Genomic DNA, 23,709 nt, shown 5'->3' on the forward strand with positions numbered 1-23,709 from the left:
AATGACAAACAGCAGTGGCCCAAAAACAGATCCTTGTGGTACACCACGAGTAACAGGACTCCTGTCTGAACACTTCCCATCAACCACCACCCTTTGTCTTCTCCCTGAATCCCATGCTTCCGTATTTTCTGTAGTAGCCAACCATGGGGAACCTTATCAAACGCTTTACTGACACCTCTTCTTGAACAAGGGGACAACATTTGCTATCCTTCAGTCTTCTGGCACTATTCCTGTAGACAAAGATGACTTAAAGATCAAAGCCAAAGGCTCAGTAATCTCTTCCCTAGCTTCCCAGAGAATCCTAGGATAAATTCCATCTGGCCCAGGGGACTTATCTATTTTCACACTTTCCAGAATTGTTTACACCTCCTCCTTATGAACCTCAAGCCCTTCTAGTCCAGTAGCCTGAATCTCAGTATTCTCCTCGACAACATTGTCTTTTTCCTGTGTGAACACTGACAAAGAATATTCATTTAGCACCTCTCCTATCTCCTCGGACTCCAAACACAACTTCCCACTACTGTCCTTAACTGGCCCTACTCTTACCCGAGTCATTCTTTTATTCCTGACATATCTATAGAAAGCTTTAGGGTTATCCTTGAACCTACCTGCCAAACACTTCTCATGTCCCCTCCTGGCTCTTCTTAGCTCTCTCTTTAGGGCCTTCCTAGCTAACTTGCAACTCTTGAGCGCTCTAACTGAACCTTCATGTCTCATCTTTACATAAGCCTCCTTCTTCCTCTTGACAAGTGTTTTGACTGTCTTAGTAAACCACTGTTCCCTTGCTCGACCACTTCCTCCCTGCCTGACAGGTACATACTTATCAAGTCACGCAGTAGATGTTCCTTGAACAAACTCCACATTTCCATTGTGCCCATCCCCTGCAGTTTTCCTCTCCATCCGATGCATCCTAAGTCTTGCCTCATCGCATCATAATTGCCTTTCCCCCAGATATAACTCTTGCCCTGCGGTATATACCTATCCCTTTCCATCACTAAAGTAAACGTAATCGAATTGTGGTCACTATCACCAAAGTGCTCACCTACCTCCAAATCTAACACCTGTCCTGGTTCATTACCCAGTACCAAATCCAATAAGGCCTCGCCTCTCATTGGCCTATCTACATACTGTGTCAGGAAACCCTCCTGCACACATTGGACAAAAACGGACCCATCTAAAGTACTCGAACTATAGCGTTTCCAGTCAATATTTGGAAAGTTAAAGTCCCCCATAACAACTACCCTGTTGCTTTCGCTCCTATCCAGAATCATCTTTGCAATTCTTTCCTCTACATCTCTGGAACTTTTCGGAGGCCTATAGAAAACCCCTAACAGGGTGACCTCTCCTTTCCTGTTTCTAACCTCAGCCCATACTACCTCAGTAGACGAGACGAGTCCTCATCAAACGTCCTTTCTGCCACAGTAATACTGTCCTTGACTAACAATGCCACCCCTCCCCCTCTTTTACCACCTTCCCTGAGCTTAATGAAATATCTAAACCCCGGCACCTGCAATAACCATTCCTGTCCCTGCTCTATCCATGTCTCCGAAATGGCCACAACATCGAAGTCCCAGGTACCAACCCATGCCGCAAGTTCACCCACCTTATTCCGGATGCTCCTGGCATTGAAGAAGACACACTTTAAACCACCTTCCTGCCTGCCGGTACACTCCTGCAACTTTGAAACCTTACTCATGACCTCACTACTCTCAATTTCCTGTATAGTGGAGCTACAATTCAGGTTCCCAAGCCCCTGCTGAACTAGTTTAAACACTCCTGAAGAGTTTTAGCTAATTTCCCCCCCAGGAAATTGGTACCCATCTTGTCCAGGTGTAGACCATCCCGTTTGTAGAGGTCCCACCGACCCCAGAATGAGCCCCAATTATCCAGAAATCTGAAACCCTCCCTCCTGCACCATCCCTGTGGCCACGTGTTCAACTCCTCTCTTTCCCTATTACTCGTCTCGCTATCACGTGGCACGGGTAACAACGCAGAGATAATAACTCTGTTTGTCCTAGATCTATGTTTCCACCCTAGCTCCCTGAATTCCTGCCTTACATCCCTATCCCTTTTCCTACCTATGTCGTTGGTACCTATGTGGACCACGACTTGGGGCTGCTCCCCCTTAAGGATCCCGAAAACACGATCCGAGACATCACGCACCCTGGCACCTGGGAGGCAACACACCAACCGCGAGTCTCTCTTGTTCCCACAGAATCTCCTATCTATCCCCCTAACTACGGAGTCTCCAATGACTAATGTTCTACTCCTCTCCCCCCTTCCCTTCTGAGCAACAGGAACAGACTCTGTGCCAGAGACCTGCACCCCATGGCTTACCCCTGGTAAGTTCCCCCCATTAGTATCCAAAGCGGTATACTTGTTACTAAGGGGAACGACCACAGGGGATCCCTGTACTGACTGCTTCCTCCCAGCCCCTCTCACCATCACCCATCTATCTTTATTCTTCGGAGTAACTACATCCCTGAAGCTTCTATCTATGACCACCTCTGCCTCCCGAATGATCCGAAGTTCATCCAGCTCGAGTTCCCTAACTTGGTTTCTGAGGAGCTGGAGATGGGTGCACTTCCCACAGATGAAATCAGCAGGGACACTGTCGGCGTCCCTCACCTCAAACATTCTGCAGGAGGAACATTGCACTACCTTCCCTCCATCCCCTCTAGATTAAAAAAAGAAAAAGAAAGAAAGAGCTTACCTGTTATTCACTTCCCTTCTCAGCAAGCACTCACTCAGCAACCTCTGCGCCCTGCACAATAACACCTGAGGGAAAATAAAATAAAAACTACTTACCAGTCACCAGCCAATCCCTTACCTGCAGGCTGTGATGTCACATAGAACATAGAACAATACAGCGCAGTACAGGCCCTTCGGCCCACGATGTTGCACCGAAACAAAAGCCATCTAACCTACACTATGCCATTATCATCCATATGTTTATCCAATAAACTTTTAAATGCCCTCAATGTTGGCGAGTTCACTACTGTAGCAGGCAGGGCATTCCACGGCCTCACTACTCTTTGCGTAAAGAACCTACCTCTGACCTCTGTCCTATATCTATTACCCCTCAGTTTAAAGTTATGTCCCCTCGTGCCAGCCATACCCATCCGCGGGAGAAGGCTCTCACTGTCCACCCTATCCAACCCCCTGATCATTTTGTATGCCTCTATTAAGTCTCCTCTTAACCTTCTTCACTCCAACGAAAACAACCTCAAGTCCATCAGCCTTTCCTCATAAGATTTTCCCTCCATACCAGGCAACATCCTGGTAAATCTCCTCTGCACCCGCTCCAAAGCCTCCACGTCCTTCCTATAATGCAGTGACCAGAACTGTACGCAATACTCCAAATGCGGCCATACCAGAGTTCTGTACAGCTGCAACATGACCTCCCGACTCCGGAACTCAATCCCTCTACCAATAAAGGCCAACACTCCATAGGCCTTCTTCACAACCCTATCACCCTGGGTGGCAACTTTCAGGGATCTATGTACATGGACACCTAGATCCCTCTGCTCATCCACACTTTCAAGAACTTTACCATTAGCCAAATATTCCGCATTCCTGTTATTCCTTCCAAAGTGAATCACCTCACACTTCTCTACATTAAACTCCATTTGCCACCTCTCAGCCCAGCTCTACAGCTTATCTATATCCCTCTGTAACCTGCTACATCCTTCCACACTATCGACAACACCACCGACTTTAGTATTGTCTGCAAATTTACTCACCCACCCTTCTGCGCCTTCCTCTAGGTCATTGATAAAAATGACAAACAGCAACGGCCCCAGAACAGATCCTTGTGGTACTCCACTTGTGACTGTACTCCATTCTGAACATTTCCCATCAACCACCACCCTCTGTCTTCTTTCAGCTAGCCAATTTCTGATCCACATCTCTAAATCACCCTCAATCCCCAGCCTCCGTATTTTTTGCAATAGCCTACCGTGGGGAACCTTATCAAACGCTTTGCTGAAGCGGTTCAAACTTCTTTCTACTTCTACCTGCCCTCGAGCATTCCTCTTGATCTTTACAGCGGTTGGTTTTTTTTTGGTTCGAGGGGATAGGGAGGGAAACACTGAAGAAGTGTTTCGCGTTTGTGTCATTTGACAACAGCTCCTCCACAAACCACCTTCAAGTTAGGGTGACCACAACGGAGGTATGTAAATTTCCCTTGCACCAGCCAATCAGCAGCTCCGCTCTACTGCCCTCTGCTGGATGCTTGTCTTCACTTGAACAGCTAGGGTCTCTAGCTCATGTACACCTTCAAGTTAGGGTGACCGCAACGGAGCTATGCAAATTTCCCTTACACCAGCCAATCAGCAGCTCTGCTCTTCTGCCCTCTGCTGAATGCTTGTCTTCACTTGAACAGCTAAGGTCTCTAGCTCAGGTACACCTTCAAGTTAGGGTGACCACAACGGAGGTATGCATATTTCCCTTGCACCAGCCAACCAGCAGCTCCGCTCTACTGCCCTCTGCTAGGGAGGGGCTTCCTGATCTTCCAGAGTTTCAGCTCGGCAGCTGAAGGCACAGTTATCAATGGCAAGGGAAATCAGAGATGCAGAAGAGGACAGAATTGGAGGAGTGCGGAAATCTTGGAATGTTGTAGGGCTCTATGAGTAGAATATTAAGGATGGCGAGTGATTGGCATTTGCCATCATGGGAGTTGGCACATAATGCACTACCGCCGACTCTTGGAACCCAACTGCCATGTGACACTCACTCAAGGGCCTCAATAGGATGGGTTCTCCGCCCGAGGCCCTCCTGCCCAAGTATGAAATTGCCTCTGGTGTGTGTGGGCACCCGAGGAGAATCCCGTCCATTCAATTTTATGGTCCCCCCTGCCTCAGAACCCATATGGGGGCAGAGGGCAAGCATAACATTTTACCCTATTGGTTTTCCTGTCTTGGTTATCATTGCTATCTGCCCCAAATCATAACAGACATTGAATGATATTTGGAGTAGATGATATATTACACTATATAAAATGTATGGGGGGTAATAGTAATTTAGCAATCATCATAATCACAGTCGTCACTTAGATCAGTTCCCTTCATTTTGTTTGTCAAAACATCAAATTGCAAAGTGCAAAACACTATAGAAGTTGAAATGATCAGAAAAGTAGACGAGCTAAATCAGTAAATAGGTGACAATAAGCTCGGACTTTAAAAGCTTGAAAATTATAGCAGAAAGCAAACAGGTTATAAAGCACAGTTGTTTATTATCCTTCTAAACTCCCTTTGGGTGTGACTGGAACTAGTTTCTGCCTCTTCTGCTATCTAAGACATTATGATATTTTTTGTCTATTCGACACAATCATGCAGCTATGTTGTTCTATGGATAAGAAGCCTCAGGGTAGTTTCAGAGGTGATTGACTGCCAATCATGTCTGACAATAAAGTTGACCACTGCATGACCTTAAGTGTGCAGGAAGGATTTAGAAAGAGATGGAATTGATTTTTTTACTCTGGGTGCACTCTACCAAATTGTATTTTTGAGAAAAGGATAGTCTTTGGATTTCGAGAGAGTTCTGTGCTGTAAATATCAACATTTCTATCAAGAAACGCTTATTTGATTGCTATGCTCCTGGGCTGAATTGGCAGACAGTTCAAAGAGGTTTCATGGTGGGGAGTTATACAAGGAACAAAACTGCTGACCGAAAAGAAAATGGAGGGAAATAATGACCATCTTGTCAGAGGATATTGAAAGCTGGAGGATTGTTTCTATCCAAGACTTATGCAACACTCTGGTGAAACAGCCCATCCTGTTCTGGACCTGAAATAAATCTTCAAGGATACATCTATCTTTAGGTTCAACACTCTTTACAGAAAAGCATTGGTTTGCAGAAAGGTTTCCAGCCGTATTCTGGTGTGCTAATCATGGAACATGATTGCACAGGCAAATAGTAGTGAACAAAGGTTGAAATTATTATGACAATCAATATATCTTGGGCATATATTTTGATGAGAGTGGGATTGAATTGTTTTTTCTTTTACAATTTTCACCCCATAAAATCATTTACAGTCTTCAGAAATTTCAGTGTTGAAAATAATATAAAATTGTGCAACAGTCCTGGGTTGGGGGAGGGTGAACGGTAGGAATTCAACCTTTCTCGAAATTTCTGAGAGGACACCAGAAATTCACTGGAAGAACCATGTGACAAAAACGTTCTATAGTTTTCAGGATGTTTTTTATAAAGTGTCTGCTCTCCCAAAAGGAGCCAAGTGAAAGTGACAGAGTACTTTCACCTTCCCATTTTACCTTCAGTATGTGTGTCACTGTTTAAAAAGTGGAGTTAGCAAGCCAAATGGGAATAGTTATGTTGAGCTAATGTTATTGGACTAATAATCCAGGGGGCTGGATTCGTGCTTCAAATCCCATCACAGCAGCTGTTGAAATTTATATTCAATTAATTAAAAAATCTGGAATAAAAAACGAGTCTCAGTGCTGATCTTGAAATTACTGAATTGTTGCAATAACCCATCTCGTTCATTAATGTCCTTCAGTGAAGGGAAACTGCATTCTTTAATTGGTATGGCCGATATGTGACTCCAGCCCATAAATGACTCTTAAATACCCTCGGAAATGGCCTTCCAAGCCACTCAGCTATTTCAAACCATTCAGTTTTATCAAACTGCTACGGAAAAGTTGAAGAAGAAGAAAACCAGACCAAATATTCACTTTTGAAAGGCACTGTGCACGTTCAACTCTGCAAAGTTCTCCTCACTAGGAGGATTGGAGGATAGCCAATGGTGTACTGTTATTTAAGAACTGTTGCAAGGATAATCCGGGTAATTATAGGCCAGTGAGTAGAGCGGCATGTGGTGCTGTGGTTAGCACTGAGACTGGGCGCTGAGGACCCAGGTTCGAATCCTGGCCCTGGGTCACTGTCGATGAGGAGTTTGCACATTCTCCCCATGTCTGCGTGGTTTTCACCCCCACAACCCAAAGGTGTGCAGGTTAGGTGGATTGGCCATGCTAAATTGTCCCTTAATTGAAAAAAGAAATAATTGGGTACTCTAAATTTTTTTTTTGAATAGGCCAGTGAGCTTGATGTCAGTGATGTGAAATTGTTGGAAAGATTTTCAGAGATAGGGGCCAGGATTCTGCAAAATCCTGGCCAAGCAATGACACCGGCATAAACTCCGGAGTATTTCATGCCGGCGTCAACGGGCCTCTTGGCCCAGTGATTCAGTGGGCCACAGGGGGCCAGCACTGAGCCGGAGTGCTCCAGCGCAGCTCAGGCCCGAATATGCGGCCCTGCACTGCCGGCGCGGGTCCGCACATGCGCATGGTGGCTGTTTCCATGCCGGCGCATGCGTGTGGTGGCCGTTTCCGCGATGGCACCACGCAACATGGCGCAGCGACACAGCGGGACCACGCGGAAGGAGGTAGGCCCATTCCAGATCGTGCGCGCCTGCCAATTGCTAGTCCCCGATCGCCGGAGAATCGCATCCTGGCGGGAATTTCCAGCGTCACCGGTGATTCTCCGACCCGGCAGGATCTACGCACATTTGGAAGTAATAATAATAATAGCTTATTGTCACACTAGGAGCCTGATGACAAACTCAGCACAGCCAGCAAGACCCCTCTGCCACCTCTGCTATATTTGCATAGATGAATGCAAGCTATATTTTACCAATCGTGAACAATTAACGTTATTATAGTGCTTCCTTCAGTTAATGAGAGTTAATGAGAGTTCAAACAAACATTGGCCGGGTTTCTTCTACAAATAATGAATAACAATTTCTCATAATAAAGTGAAAGTTTAGGAAATGATTAAAGTGGACGTTCCTCACTGAGGCCAAAATAATTGGCAATGTGCAGTTGAATAGCAGGGTCTTTCTAGGCACTGTAGGCGCTAAAACTGGACTCTGAAGTTTTTTCTTTGAATCACGCCTAAAATGTTGTCAGTATGACAAGTTTCAATGTCTGTGAGATGAAGGTAAAAGTAATCCCTTTAAAGTGGTGGAAACCTTTGAAGTGGTTGTCACACATTGAACTTCATTCCCTTTTAAAGTATAAAAGTCTGTAGGCGCCATCTAACCAAAAACAAATTCCATTTACGGTGGGTGTAGCAGAGTCGTTCCCGATGCTTGTAATGGTAGTTTTCTGAGCCACATTTTGTTTATGAGTTGGCCTCTTTGTTCTCAAGTACTTCCTAGAAAGTGCAGCTGTGGGGGCTGGCCCTGCTCTTTGAAAACAGCACTTTTATCTCAGAGGTGCAGGGCCTGTTGGAAAGATTAGCTCCCACCCCTCTCAGTGGCAGCGCAGATCCTGGTGTGCCATGGAATGGCACAGAAAAGTCAATTCAGCTGGAATGAATTTCGAAGTGCCATTGCATGGCATGCCAGAGTCGCTCCACGTGTCAGTGGGAATCACTGGTGTTCCCGTTGGCAGAAGCACTTGCTCACGGTTCTGCAAAATCACGTCCTTTGTTTAACAGGGCAAAGAGAAATTGCATTAAAGCCAAAATGTAAGCATAATCTGAGGACACAAAAGTAGAAAGTGTTCCATATATCAGAAGATACTTACCTTTGTCTGTCGAGGGTTAGTTATTCATTTCTCACTACTTTGAAAAGATTATTGAAAAATGGTTCAAAAACCTGCCCTAGAGCTGCAATAACTATTATGTGAAAATTAGTCAGAATATAGAAATGATGATTAGAGGGCAGACAAGGACATTGCTGGGAGAGTTTAAAATGCATTACATAATGTAATTTGGTCTGACAGAGTGCCAATGGGAGACAATTTTGACTGCTTTCACTTATATGATTTTTTTAAAATAACAAAAATGTAGGATAGAATTTCTCTTTTCACGAAAACAGCATAATGCCTTTTGTCCCTTCAATTAATGACCCACTAACAAAATCACATTCTTCAGAAATCTCAAATTTCGAAGATCTGCCTTTCTGCAATATCATTAGTGGATCATGAATTAGTGACAGAGAATAAAATGCTGGTGTCGGCATCAAGCACACCCAAGGCAAGTGCAGTACAGCTGCAGTAAAGTTCCATCTACTTTCCACAGACCTGAGCTTCCGGCCCTGACTGCAATGTTTGCCTACATTTATTGACAGAAGAAAGTTCTATTCAGGTTAAACAATTACAGCATCATATTTGTCCCAAAAGAAGACTCCTAGATCCAGTCTCAGGTAAACACAAAACTAGCCCAGGAAAAGCATTCTCCCCCTGTACATTCTATGAGTGAAATTGCCAATTAATGCTGAATCAGGAATAGTTTTGCTCCAGGGGTTAGTTCCATTAGGGACTGGTTTCAGGAGGCCCAAACATATTGTACACTGGCCCTTTGCAGACCAGCAGATTAAGGGGATTTTCATGTATTCCATTTAGATGATATATAAAGACCAGCGCCCCCAGAGATAAAAGGTGAACTTCTAGCCTAATGCACCTCCCATTTCCCGAAGCTCTAAGTGATAATGGATCTTTGTTGCAACCTTTTATCGCTTTTGAGAAGTGCAGATTATGTAGTTTTCACTCCACGGAAACATGAAATGCATCAACATCACAATTTACAGCTTCTGGAATGATTTGATGGTCATTAAGGGAAAATTCTCTGGGTCTGTGCCCAGACGCACTGGATCTCAGGCTGGGTAAAGCAAATATCAGAAAACAGGACAGGTTGAAATGGGCACCTGTAAAGTATTCTATCAAATTTTCCAGGTGATTGAGTGCCCTTTACTGGGGAGCGCAAAGTATCTTCCTTTTTTCTTCCTTCCCAGAGCACTATCGTAGTATTAGTCACTTACTGTGTACATGAGGACATATGAAATAGAAGCTGGAGCAAAGCACAAAGCCTCTTAAGCCTACTCCTCCATTCAATAATATTTGGTGTATCTTCAGCCTCAACCTTCCCACTTGCTTCACATATTCCTTGATTCTCTGAGAAGTAAAAAAAAAATCTGTCCATCTTAACCTTAAATGTATTGAACAATGGAACATCCACAACTCTGGGCTAGAGAATTCCAAAGATCCACAACCCTCTACGTGGAAGGGTTTCTCCTTACCTCAGTTCATAATGATCGACCCCTAATTTAGAAATGGTGCCCCTATGTTTTAAATTCCCCTGGCAGAGGAAACAACTTTTTTGTGTCTACCCTGTCAAGCCCCTTCAAAGTGTTGCATGTTTCCATGGGATCACATCTCATTCCTGTAAACTCATAAGAGAATCAGGTCCCTGGGAATGAAAGTCATGCATAGCAAGAGCTGCCAGCCAAACAGAGGTGAAATGTAAGGCAACAGAGGTTGAGGTTTTCTGAACGTTTGTAATCAACAGATGAGTAATCTAGCCCAAGGTGTTATATAGGCATTAAGTCAAATGGACAAACAAATCAACCACTTGCACTCAGTTCGAAGGTTATAACTTGATTTCTTGTCTGTCATCCATAATTTGCGACACTTATGATTCCGTGACGGCATTGCTAGAAAGAACCTTTATGCAAAAGTCTCAGCTCAATCATTTTAAGTTGCCCTCTTAAGTGCCTCATCAAACTGAAATTCATATATATTATTCGTGGGGTTTTCGTTTGGATGAACTCCAACTGATTGCATGGCTTGGATGTTAAACTGAATTGCTAAAACTGGCAAACATATTCCACGCAGAGTCTAATCACTGTTCCATAATAGAATAATAAATCATCCGCATTAAGCAGTCTTTTTCTTGAAATACTTGGATAATATCGCTAGACTTTCTTTTATCTATGAGGACCTTCCATTTCGAGTGATTAGTTTCTGCAGTAATCCAGTCATGTTGAAATGCGTTAGGCTCATTAGGCCCATGTGGGCAGTGGAAATCCAATCCCACTGCCCATAAACCTCTCCTTATCAAACCACAGGTGTGATATAAATGTAAGTAATTGCATGCACTGCTGCATCCAGTAGTACAATACTTAGCCTTCAATACATTCAGACATAAACATTGCTACCAGTTATTAATAACTGTGGCCTGCGTTTTTATTTTGATTAACCAGAAATGAATGTGCTAGACTTCCATTAGGACAAATAGTGTTGTAAAACAACGAATTAATTAAGTAAATCAATCAGCTAGTTTTATTAAGGAGTTACTAATCCCAAGTGATGTATTAATTATTCAGACAATAAGACTTCTTTGAGCCCTCCTTTTCTATTATTAATAAGATCCTATCAATCATTGTGTCCATTTTCTTCCTGATTTACTTGGGAAAGAATCTAGGCACTCAATAATTCCCTTTTCAGCTTTCCAGTAAAGAAATGTTGTCAGTTCAAGAAATAAATCCTCCATATTAACTTCTCATTTGTGATTATATTTTATTTTGTGCCTTAACTGTTTAAATACTGACTTGATGTAAATTTATGCCATGTTTCTTTAGGCTGTTGCTTATATGAAACCTACTAAATTAATTAATATTGTTCTGTCCAATAAATACCTGGAATATGCTCTTAATGGGCTGTGATGATGGATTTGTAAAAATATTTTGGGAATATGGTGGTATTCTGTAAAAAAAAAGTTTCTGTGTGTGTCCGTGATTAATTATAGAGGAAGCTTAATATAGACAACTTGTCTGTGAGTGCTGACAGATAAAAGGGTAAGATGCAAGATGCATGCAGTGTAACATGAGGCTACAGTGAGATTGGATTTACAAGTAAATGGGTTGGGTTTAAAACCTGCATTCGGGATAGGGAGAGACTTGTTTTATCAGCTTTTAAAATTTCAAACGGTAGTTTAGAAGTGATGAGGGACATTTACAACTCACTAAGGTTTCACGCGTAAACAAGGTTATTAAGTTGTATTGGCCCGAAAGTGGAGGCAATAGGAAAACATTAAAAATGTGTACATTTTGGGAAAATTGAGTTCAAAGAGATGCTTGAGGACAATGGAATCTGAGGTGGAAGGAGGGGAAAGGATTTTTAAGTAAATATGTTGCGCTGTGTTGGATGGCTTTCTGGGGAAGATGTCCTGAGACTAATTCTGTGATGTGGGAAATTTGAAACAGCCATCCAATTTTCAAGCCAGAAAAATATTTCTGTTCAGAAAACAGTTTGTTTCTGAGCTATCTTGGATTTTCCCAGCAGAGTGGAAGTGTTTGGAGATTCTTGCGGTGTACCTTTATTTAAGTGTCGTTGGTAGCCATGATGTGGAGATGCCGGCGTTGGACTGGGGTGAGCACAGTACGAAGTCTTACAACACCAGGTTAAAGTCCAACAGGTTTGTTTTGATGTCACTAGCTTTCGGAGCGCTGCTCCTTCCTCAGGTGAATGAAGAGGTCTTCCTCACCTGAGGAAGGAGCAGCGCTCCGAAAGCTAGTGACATCAAAACAAACCTGTTGGACTTTAACCTGGTGTTGTAAGACTTCGTACTTTATTTAAGTGACAGTAGTTTTTTGCCTTGGGTATTGTTAGTGGATTTTTATAGTTAAAAATTGATAAGGGAGTTGTTGCCAAGAAGGTAGTACTTGTGTGCTCTGACGAAGTGGGTTTTTTGGTGGGATGTTTTGTAGGACTGTTTCGACCATATAACTTTAACCTGATTGCTTAAGTTATTTCTTTGCGTCAATAAGCTTTTAATTTTTAAAATCCTAAGGTGCTACTGGAGTTCTATGCTTCTGGGGTCAGTAGTTTTTCCTCCTTGTTTTCAAAATGATCAGGAAGACAGTTTTCCCATTGGGATCTGGTTTTCTCAGCAAATAACATCCGCTGTGGTCATAACAAGGCATGGGTAATTAGTGAGGTCGCCACTTTTGATGTGATTTTAGTGTCCTTTTATATTACTTGTTAATACAAAGACCACAGAAAGAAAATATTCAGGAAAAAGCTTCGGAATTTCAGTCGGCAGAGACGTTCAGACTGAATTTCAGGAATATGGGGCGGGATACTCTGACCCCCTGCCAGGTCGGAGAATCGCCGAGGGGCGGCGTGAATCCTGTCCCGCCGCTCCGACGCTGACTGCCGAATTCTCTGGCGCCGGTTTTTGGGCAGGGGCAGGGATCGCACGCAATTCTCCGGGCCCCGATGTGCCGAGCGGCCGCCCATTTTCAGCCAGTCCCGCTGCCGTGAAATGGACATGGTCCATCCCGGCGGAACCTGGCTTGTCGGCCATCTAGCGGGGCCCTCAGGGGGGTGCGGGGGGATCCAGATCCGTGGGGGCCCCCATGGTGGCCTGGCCCGCGATTGGGGCCCACTGATCTGCGAGCAGGCCTGTGCCGTGGGGGCACTTTTTCCCTCCGTGCCGGCCTCTGTAAGGCTCTGCCATGGCCGGAGTGGAGAAGCAACTCCCTGGAATTGCGCAGGGAACACGCTGGCCGTTCTGCGCATGCGCCAAAACATGCTGGCAGTCCTGCGCATGTGCCAACTCGCGGCGGCCGGCGGCAGCCCTTTGGCACCGCTTGGCGCGGAGCCAACCCCTCCAGCGCTGGCCTAACCCCCGGAAGTGCGGAGGATTCCACAACTTCCATGCGCCCCGACACCGGAGTGGTTTGGACCGCTCTTGCCGCCAGTACGGGCTGCCCCGCCAAATGCGGGAGAATCCCACCCAAGGTGTTAATCTGTCCTTTAGTCACTGATGAAATATCAGGGAATGGGGTCTGTATTTTCTCAACATTCATAACCAACAGATGGATAAACTAGCCCTAGGTATTAAATGGGCGTTAACATAGATCACAGAACATACAGTGCAGAGGGAGGTCACTCGGCCCATCGAGTCTGCACCAACCGACTTAAGCCCTCACCTTCACCCTATCCGCATAACCCAATAACCCCTCTAACCTTTTTGGTCTCTAAGGGCAATTTATCATGGCCAATCCACCTAACCTGCACGTCTTTGGACTGTGGGAAGAAACCGGAGCACGGGAGGAAACCCACGCACACACGGGGAGAACGTGTAGACTCCACACAGACAGTGATGCAGCAGGGAATCGAACCTGGGACCCTGGTGCTGTGAAACCACAGTGCTAGCCACTGTGCTACCGTGCTGATGGACAAAGGAATCAGAAGTGTCTCATTCCACAATGAGTACCCAGAAGCTAATTATACATCTATTACTGGCAACTTTAATATTTAACCTTTTTAACCCTTCTCTCAACACGTTTCCCCATGACATTGAAATAGGACAGTACGAAGTCTTACAACACCAGGTTAAAGTCCAACAGGTTTGTTTCGATGTCACTAGCTTTCGGAGCGCTGCTCCTTCCTCAGGTGAATGAAGAGGTCTGTTCCAGAAACACATATATAGACAAATTCAAAGATGCCAAACAATGCTTGGAATGCGACCATTAGCAGGTGATTAAATCCTTACAGATCCAGAGATGGGGTAACCCCAGGTTAAAGAGGTGTGAATTGCATCACGCCAGGACAGTTGGTAGGATTTCGCAGGCCAGATGGTGGGGGATGAATGTAATGCGACATGAATCCCAGGTCCCGGTTGAGGCCGCACTCATGTGTGCGGAACTTGGCTATAAGTTTCTGCTCGGCGATTCTGCGTTGTCGCGGGTCCTGAAGGCCGCCTTGGAGAACGCTTACCCGGAGATCAGAGGCTGAATGCCCTTGACTGCTGAAGTGTTCCCCGACTGGAAGGGAACATTCCTGCCTGGTGATTGTTGCGCGATGTCCGTTTATTCGTTGTCGCAGCGTCTGCATGGTCTCGCCAATGTACCACGCTTCGGGACATCCTTTCCTGCAGCGTATGAGCCCGCTATATATGTCTATATATGTGTTTATATATGACTTTAACCTGGTGTTGTAAGACTTCGTACTGTGCTCACCCCAGTCCAACGCCGGCATCTCCACATCATTGAAATAGGAGAAGCAGCACCTGCATTTTAAGATAAACTCATATCTTAAATAACTATCATTCACACTCCACCTGGGCTTGCGAAATCCTACCAACTGTTCTGGCTTGAGACAATTCACACCTCTTTACCCTGAGATCATCCCTCTCTCCAGTTGCTCTGTCTGGACCTGTTGACTTAATTACCTACAAAGACTCGCATTCAATGTATCGCATTGCATCTTTGAATTTGTCTACATATATGTTTCTGGAACCCACCTCTTCATTCACCTGAGGAAGGAGTAGTGCTCCGAAAGCTAGTGATTTGAAACAAACCTGTTGGACTTTAACCTGGTGTTGTAAGACTTCTTCTTGTATTTAAATTCAAGCCTGGGTCTGAACATACGCGCCTTATGTTTGGAATATCAGGTATATTTTCATTCTACACCCCACACCTCCATATATATTGTCCAAAAGAAGCTGTTCCATGTCTTCAATCTGTTCCCCTTCGACCAGAGAAGGCAGATGTGTTGGGTGTTCTGGATCACAAACAGGTCACCAACACTTGAAGTGGTGCAACTCTATTTTATTATAAGGTTAACTCTATTAACATACTTGAACTGTGGGTAAATGCAATACCAGCTTTAACTGTTGACCCTTGCCTAGTCCTAACCAGGTGATGCATTCAGCACATGGTGAATGACTGTGTTGCAGGCTGCGAGCTCTGTGCTCCGAGCTGGCTGCTACTAGAATGAGCGGGAACTCTCCTGTCCCCTGTCTTTATAGTGCGTGTGCTCTCACTGGTGATTGGCTGCAGTGTTGTGTATGCTGGTTGGTCCCACTGTATGTCCATCAGTGTGTGTGTGTGTGTCTGCACCATAATATACTGGTGTATATTATGACATCCCCCCTTTTATATAAAGAATATGTGCCTGCGTGACAATAAATATCATGTAGTGAATGTACCTGACTATGTGTGAGCCTGTTATTTACATGACTATGTACATGAGGCTAATCTATTTACACGGGAAGGTGCCTGGTGCAGAGAAATAGGGTGTCACACCAACAACGAAATGAACATTATATACAAACTACTGGAACGATGAAACAGGATAACAGAACAGATCAAAGAGTCCAACATCGTAAAACTCATAAGTCAAGTCTCTGAGGTGGGTGATGAATTCTGGTTGACTGCCTCAAGGGTGGGTCAGGAGTCACCGGCTGAGGAACGGGCTGGGCCACGGCAGAATGAGGAGGATGCAGAGTATTCGGAATCTCCACATAGTCCAGGTTGGGGACAACAGGAGGGCGTGGCACCGGTGGAGGATCACGTAGCGAGCGTGGAATGAGACGAAGGGCACGCCGATTGCGGCGGCGAATGGAACCATCTGGCAGATGAACCAGGAACGAGCGGGGAGACACCTGTCGAAGAACCACAGCAGTTGCAGACCAGCCACCCTCTGGAAGATGGATGCGGACATTGTCATCCGGTGCCAGAGAAGGGGGATCAGTCGCCCGAGCGTCATGCGCCACCTTGTGTTGTGCACGAGTCTGTCGCATCCGCTGAAGGACCGGAACGTGGTCGAGGTCTGGGACGTGAATGGACGGCACCGTGGTCCTGAGGGTGAGACCCATGAGCAGCTGGGCTGGCGACAGGCCCGTGGAGAGTGGGGCCGAACGATAGGCCAGCAAGGCGAGGTAGAAGACGGATCCTGCATCGGCAGCCTTGCAGAGGAGCCGTTTGACAATGTGGACGCCCTTTTCCGCTTTGCCATTGGATTGGGGTGCAGGGGACTGGATGACACATGCACAAAGTTGTACCTGCTGGCAAAGTTGGACCATTCCTGGCTCGCAAAGCAGGGGCCATTGTCCGACATCACAGTGAGTGGGTTGCCGTGACGAGCAAAGGTCTCCTTGCAGGCACGGATGACCGCCGATGATGTGATGTCGTGCAGGTGTACGACCTCCGGGTAGTTCGAAAAATAGTCTACAATCAGAACATAGTCCCTGCCGAGCGCATGGAACAGGTCAACCCCTACCTTAGACCAAGGGGACGTGACCAACTCATGGGGCTGTAGGGTCTCATGTGGTTGGGCCGGCTGGAACCGCTGACAGGTGGGGCAGTTGAGCACTGTGTTGGTAATGTCCTCATTGATGCTGGGCCAGTACACAGCCTCTCGGGCCCTCCGTCGGCACTTCTCCACGCCAAGATGGTCCTTGTGTAGCTGTTCCAAAATGAGCTGGCGCATGCTGTGCGGGATCACAATGCGGTCCAGCTTCAGGAGGACACCATCAACTACTGCCAGATCGTCTCTGATATTGTTGAACTGCGGGCATTGGCCCTTGAGCCACCCGTCCGTCATGTGGCGCATGACACGCTGTAGAAGTGGCCAGCCGCAGTCTCGCAGCGAATGTGGATAAGGCGTTCATCCGTGGCCGGCAGATTGGAGGTCGCGAAGGCCACATGGGCGTGAACCTGGAAGACGAAACCCTCTGGGTCACACGGGGTGTTGACTGCCCTGGACAGAGCGTCGGCTATGATCAGGTCCTTGCCCGGGGTCTATAGGAGCTGGAAATCGTACCGCCGGAGTTTAAGCAGAATGTGCTGGAGGCGAGGGGGTCATATCATTCAGGTCTTTTTGTATAATGTTGACCAGCGGGTGATCGACGGTCTCGACAGTGAATTGGGGGAGGCCGTACATGTAATCATGAAATTTTTATCGACCCCAGTCAACAGGCCCAGGCATTTCTTTTCGATCTGCGCGTAGCGCTGTTCCATGGGGGTCATGGCACGTGACGTATATGCAATGGGGGCCCATGATGAGGCCTCATCGCGTTGTAGGAGCACCGCCCCAATGCCGGATTGGCTGGCATCCTTTGAAATTTTTGTTTCCTTCGAGGGGTCAAAAAATGCCAATACTGGGGCCGTGTTAAGATTGGTCTTAAGTTCCTCCCATTCGCGCTCGTGGGCGGGAAGCTATTGGAAGTCTGTCGTCTTCCTGACCAGGTTCCGGAGAGCTGTGGTATGGGAGGCGAGGTTGGGGATGAACTTCCCCAGGAAGTTGACCATGCCCAAAAATCGGAGGACCGCCTTCTTATCCTTCTGCATGGCCGTGATGGCTGCCACCTTGTCCGCATCTGGCCGCACACACAACCGGGAGATGTGGTCCTCTAGGAACTTGAGTTCCGTCTGGCCAAAGAAACATTTGGCTCTGTTGAGGCGAAGGCCTTGGTCCCGTATTCATCTGAAAACGCGCTGGAGGCGACTGATATGCTCCTGCGGGGTGGTGGATCAAATGATGATGTCGTCAACATAGACGCGCACACCCTCAATGCCCTCCATCATTTGCTCCATGATCCGGTGGAATACTTCGGATGCTGATATAATCCTAAACGGCATCCTGTTGTAGCAGTATCTGCCAAACGGGGTATTAAAGGTACACAGCTTTCTGCTGGACCTGTCTAGTTGAATTTGCCAGAATCCTTTCGAGGTGTCAAGTTTGGTGAAGATGTTGGCCCGAGCCATCTCGCACGTGATCTCCCCGCGCTTGGGGATAGGGTATGGCAGGGGGGTGGGCACGGGAGCAATAGGTCAGAAGGTGAGAGCATTGAGGGAGAACTAGGGAATAGGGACAGTGTGGCTCTGAGGCAGAGCAGACGGGGAGAAGTTGCTGAACACAGCAAGTCTGGTGGCCTGAAGTGCATATGTTTTAATGCAAGGAGCATTACGGGTAAGGCAGATGAACTTAGAGCTTGGATTAGTACTTGGAACTATGATGTTGTTGCCATTACAGAGACCTGGTTGAGGGAAGGGCAGGATTGGCAGCTAAACGTTCCAGGATTTAGATGTTTCAGGCGGGATAGAGGGGGATGTAAAAGGGGAGGTGGAGTTGCGCTACTTGTTCGGGAGAATATCACAGCTGTACTGCGAGAGGACACTTCAGAGGGCAGTGAGGCTATATGGGTAGAGATCAGGAATAAGAAGGGTGCAGTCACAATGTTGGGGGTATACTACAGGCCTCCCAACAGCCAGCGGGAGATAGAGGAGCAGATAGGTAGACAGATTTTGGAAAAGAGTAAAAACAACAGGGTTGTGGTGATGGGAGACTTCAACTTCCCCAATATTGACTGGGACTCACTTAGTGCCAGGGGCTTAGGCGGGGCGGAGTTTGTAAGGAGTATCCAGGAGGGCTTCTTGAAACAATATGTAGACAGTCCAACTAGGGAAGGGGCGGTACTGGATCTGGTATTGGGGAATGAGCCTGGCCAGGTGGTAGATGTTTCAGTAGGGGAGCATTTCGGTAACAGTGACCACAATTCAGTAAGTTTTAAAGTACTGGTGGACAAGGATAAGAGTGGTCCGAGGATGAATGTGCTAAATTGGGGGAAGGCTAATTTTAACAATATTAGGCGGGAACTGAAGAACATAGATTGGGGGCGGATGTTTGAGGGCAAATCAACATCTGACATGTGGGAGGCTTTCAAGTGTCAGTTGAAAGGAATACAGGAGCGGCATGTTCCTGTGAGGAAGAAAGATAAATACGGCAATTTTCGGGAACCTTGGATGACGCGTGATATTGTAGGCCTCGTCAAAAAGAAAAAGGAGGCATTTGTCAGGGCTAAAAGGCTGGGAACAGACGAAGCCTGCGTGGAATATAAGGAAAGTAGGAAGGAACCTTAGCAAGGAGTCAGGAGGGCTAGAAGGGGTCACGAAAAGTCATTGGCAAATAGGGTTAAGGAAAATCCCAAGGCTTTTTACACGTACATAAAAAGCAAGAGGGTAGCCAGAGAAAGGGTTGGCCCACTGAAGGATAGGCAAGGGAATCTATGTGTGGAGCCAGAGGAAATGGGCGAGGTACTAAATGGATACTTTGCATCAGTATTCACCAAAGAGAAGGAATTGGTAGATGTTGAGTTTGGAGAAGGGGTTGTAGATAGCCTGGGTCACATTGTGATCCAAAAAGACGAGGTGTTGGGTGTCTTAAAAAATATTAAGGTAGATAAGTCCCCAGGGCCTGATGGGATCTACCCCAGAATACTGAAGGAGGCTGGAGAGGAAATTGCTGAGGCCTTGACAGAAATCTTTGGATCCTCGCTGTCTTCAGGGGATGTCCCGGAGGACTGGAGAATAGCCAATGTTGTTCCTCTGCTTAAGAAGGGTAGCAAGGATAATCCTGGGAACTACAGGCCAGTGAGCCTTACTTCAGTGGTAGGGAAATTACTGGAGAGAATTCTTCGAGACAGAATCTACTCCCATTTGGAAGCAAATGGACGTATTAGTGAGAGGCAGCACGGTTTTGTGAAGGGGAGGTCGTGTCTCACTAACTTGATAGAGTTTTTCGAGGAGGTCACTAAGATGATTGATGCAGGTAGGGCAGTAGATGTTGTCTATATGGACTTCAGTAAGGCCTTTGACAAGGTCCCTCATGGTAGACTAGTACAAAAGGTGAAGTCACACGGGATCAGGGGTGAGCTGGCAAGGTGGATACAGAACTGGCTAGGCCATAGAAGGCAGAGAGTAGCAATGGAGGGATGCTTTTCTAATTGGAGGGCTGTGACCAGTGGTGTTCCACAGGGATCAGTGCTGGGACCTTTGCTCTTTGTAGTATATATAAATGATTTGGAGGAAAATGTAACTGGTCTGATTAGTAAGTTTGCAGACGACACAAAGGTTGGTGGAATTGCGGATAGCGATGAGGACTGTCAGGATACAGCAGGATTTAGATTGGAGACTTGGGCGGAGAGATGGCAGATGGAGTTTAATCCGGACAAATGTGAGGTAATGCATTTTGGAAGGGCTAATGCAGGTAGGGAATATACAGTGAATGGTAGAACCCTCAAGAGTATTGAAAGTCAAAGAGATCTAGGAGTACAGGTCCACAGGTCATTGAAAGGGGCAACACAGGTGGAGAAGGTAGTCAAGAAGGCATACGGCATGCTTGCCTTCATTGGCCGGGGCATTGAGTATAAGAATTGGCAAGTCATGTTGCAGCTGTGTAGAACCTTAGTTAGGTCACACTTGGAGTATAGTGTTCAATTCTGGTCGCCACACTACCAGAAGGATGTGGAGGCTTTAGAGAGGGTGCAGAAGAGATTTACCAGAATGTTGCCTGGTATGGAGGGCATTAGCTATGAGGAGCGATTGAATAAACTCGGTTTGTTCTCACCGGAACGAAGGAGGTTGAGGGGAGACCTGATAGAGGTATATAAAATTATGAGGGGCATAGACAGAGTGGATAGTCAGAGGCTTTTCCCCAGGGTAGAGGGGTCAATTACTAGGGGGCATAGGTTTAAGGTGAGAGGGGCAAGGTTTAGAGTAGATGTACGAGGCAAGTTTTTTACGCAGAGGGTAGTGGGTGCCTGGAACTCGCTACCGGAGGAGGTAGTGGAAGCAGGGACGATAGGGACATTTAAGGGGCATCTTGACAAATATATGAATAGGATGGGAATAGAAGGATACAGACCCAGGAAGTGTAGAAGATTGTAGTTTAGTCGGGCAGCATGGTCGGCACGGGCTTGGAGGGCCGAAGGGCCTGTTCCTGTGCTGTACATTTCTTTGTTCTTTGTTCTTTGTTCCCTCATTATGTTGCGATTCAGTTCCTTTGGGTCAATGCAGATCCGGAGCTCGCCGGACGGCTTCTTTACGCACACCATGGAACTGACCCAGTCGGTTGGTTCCGTAACTCTGGAGATCACTCCTTGGTCCTGGAGGTCCTGCAGCTGCTGTTGAGGCGGTCCTTGAGGGGTGCTGGGACTCTGCGAGGTGCATGAATCACAGTCTTGTTTGAGAAGGATTTTATAAGTGTAAGGAAGCGTGCCCATGCCTTCGAAAACGTCGCGGTTCTGGTCGATGATGGCATTAAGTTGCGCCCTGAAGTCCGCATCCTGGAAAGCAGATGTGTCCTCTGGAGAGAGCGAGTGTACTCGTTGAACGAGGTTTAGGAGTTTGCACGCCTGTGCGCCTAGCAGAGACTCCTTCGAGGAGGCTACGATCTTGAAGGGAAGGATGGCTTTTTGCGAGTTATGCGTCACTTCGAGTTGGCATGAACCGGTAGCAGGAATGACATTGCCATTGTAGTCCACCAGTTGGCAGGTCGACGGAAGAATGGTTGGTTTAACCCCAAGGGTCTGAAAGGCTGACCACGCTAGGAGATTAGCGGAAGCACCAGTGTCCAGGCGGAATCGTAACTGGGATCGGTTGACCATCAGGGTGGCACACCACTCGTCGTCTGGATCAATGCTGTGCACCGACATTTCCTGGTTCAATTTGAGGCATTGTGCTGTCATTCCAGGTGAAGGAAGGTTGTTTTACAGCTTTAAAAGATTTTTTTCTTTGATTTGGGATGTTTCCCCTTTAAATGGGCGTGGTCCGGGGCCTCTGACGACATGACGCGCGTGACGTAGCACGTAGGAGGCATTTGCACATGCGCAGATCGCGGTTCCTTTACTGATGGCTGTTTTTGTGATTGCGTATGCGCGGTGTCGCGCAACTGCGCAAGTGCAGTCCCTTTAGAAAGCTGGCCGCCGACCAAAATCGTTCTCTGCTCCGGGATTTCCGCTTCGAGGTGAGTACTGGCGCTTCTCTTACCTTTTCTTGCTGGTTGGAGTGTGTTTTCCTCTCAGTATTTGCCGAATTTGTCCAGGACTGCCTGGAAGTCGCTCCTGTTTTGCCCCTTGGAGAACTTGAATTTTTAAAAGATTTCCTCTGCTCTGCCGCCGCCGATGGTGAGGAGAAGATCTGTTTTTTCAGGACCGGTCAGGTCTTCTAGTTTGGCTGCCAGCAGGAAGATTTCAAACTTTTGCCGGAATGCCCTCCAGTTTTCGCGGAGATTGCCGTGGCACTGGAGCTGCTGCGGAACCCAGATCTTGAACATCTTGCCTGGGTATCTTTGCTGGTTGGCACTGTATGCTGAGGTATGGCTATCTGGACTGAACCAGTTCACTCCTGGTATCATGATGTGTTGGGTGTTCTGGATCACAAACAGGTCACCAACACTTGAAGTGGTGCAACTCTATTTTATTATAAGTTTAACTATATTAACATACTTGAACTGTGGGTAAATGCAATACCAGCTTTAACTGTTGACTCTTGCCTAGTCCTAACCAGGTGATGCACTCAGCACATGGTGAATGTCTGTGTTGCAGGCTGTGAGCTCTGTGCTCTGAGCTGGCTGCTACGAGAATGAGCGGGAACTCTCCTGTCTCCTGTCTTTATAGTGCGTGTGCTCTCACTGGTGATTGGCTGCGTTGTTGTGTATGCTGATTGGTCCCACTGCATGTCCATCAGTGTGTGTGTGTGTGTGTGTCTGCACCATGATATACTGGTGTATATTATGACAAAGACCAGGAGAAGAGGTGTTCAGCACGGTAGTACAAGTGGATAGCACTGTGGCTTCACAGCGCCAGGGTCCCAGGTTTGATTCCACGCTGGGTCACTGTCTGTGCGGAGTCTGCACGTTCTCCCTGTGTCTGCGTGGGTTTCGTCCGGGTCTCTGGTTTCCTCCCACAGTCCAAAGATATGCAGCTTAGGTGGATTGGCCATGCTAAATTGCCCTTAGTGTCCAAAAAGGTTAGGAGAGGCTATTGGGTTACGGTTTAGGATGGAAGTGTGGGCTTGAGTGGGTCAGCGCAGACTCGATGGGCTGAATGGCCTCCTTCTGCACTGTATGTTCTATGAAGGAGTGAAGAGTTCCAACGGCTGAAGGATTGATAATCAGGGGAAACCGACTTAAGGTGATTTTAAAAGAGCCGGAGTCAACATGAGGCAAAACTTTTTTATATGAGTGGTTGGGATTTATCACACACGAACAAACAGGGTGATGGATACAAGTTCACAGTTGCCTTCAAAAGGGATGCTTAAAGCAGAAAGAAAGCTCCTCGAAAGAGCTGAAGCAGACTATATGGACAGAGTACCTCCTGCTGTGCTGTATATTCTAC

Source organism: Scyliorhinus torazame, chromosome 3 (assembly GCF_047496885.1).
Source record: "Scyliorhinus torazame isolate Kashiwa2021f chromosome 3, sScyTor2.1, whole genome shotgun sequence".
In the NCBI taxonomy this organism is placed as follows: domain Eukaryota; kingdom Metazoa; phylum Chordata; class Chondrichthyes; order Carcharhiniformes; family Scyliorhinidae; genus Scyliorhinus; species Scyliorhinus torazame.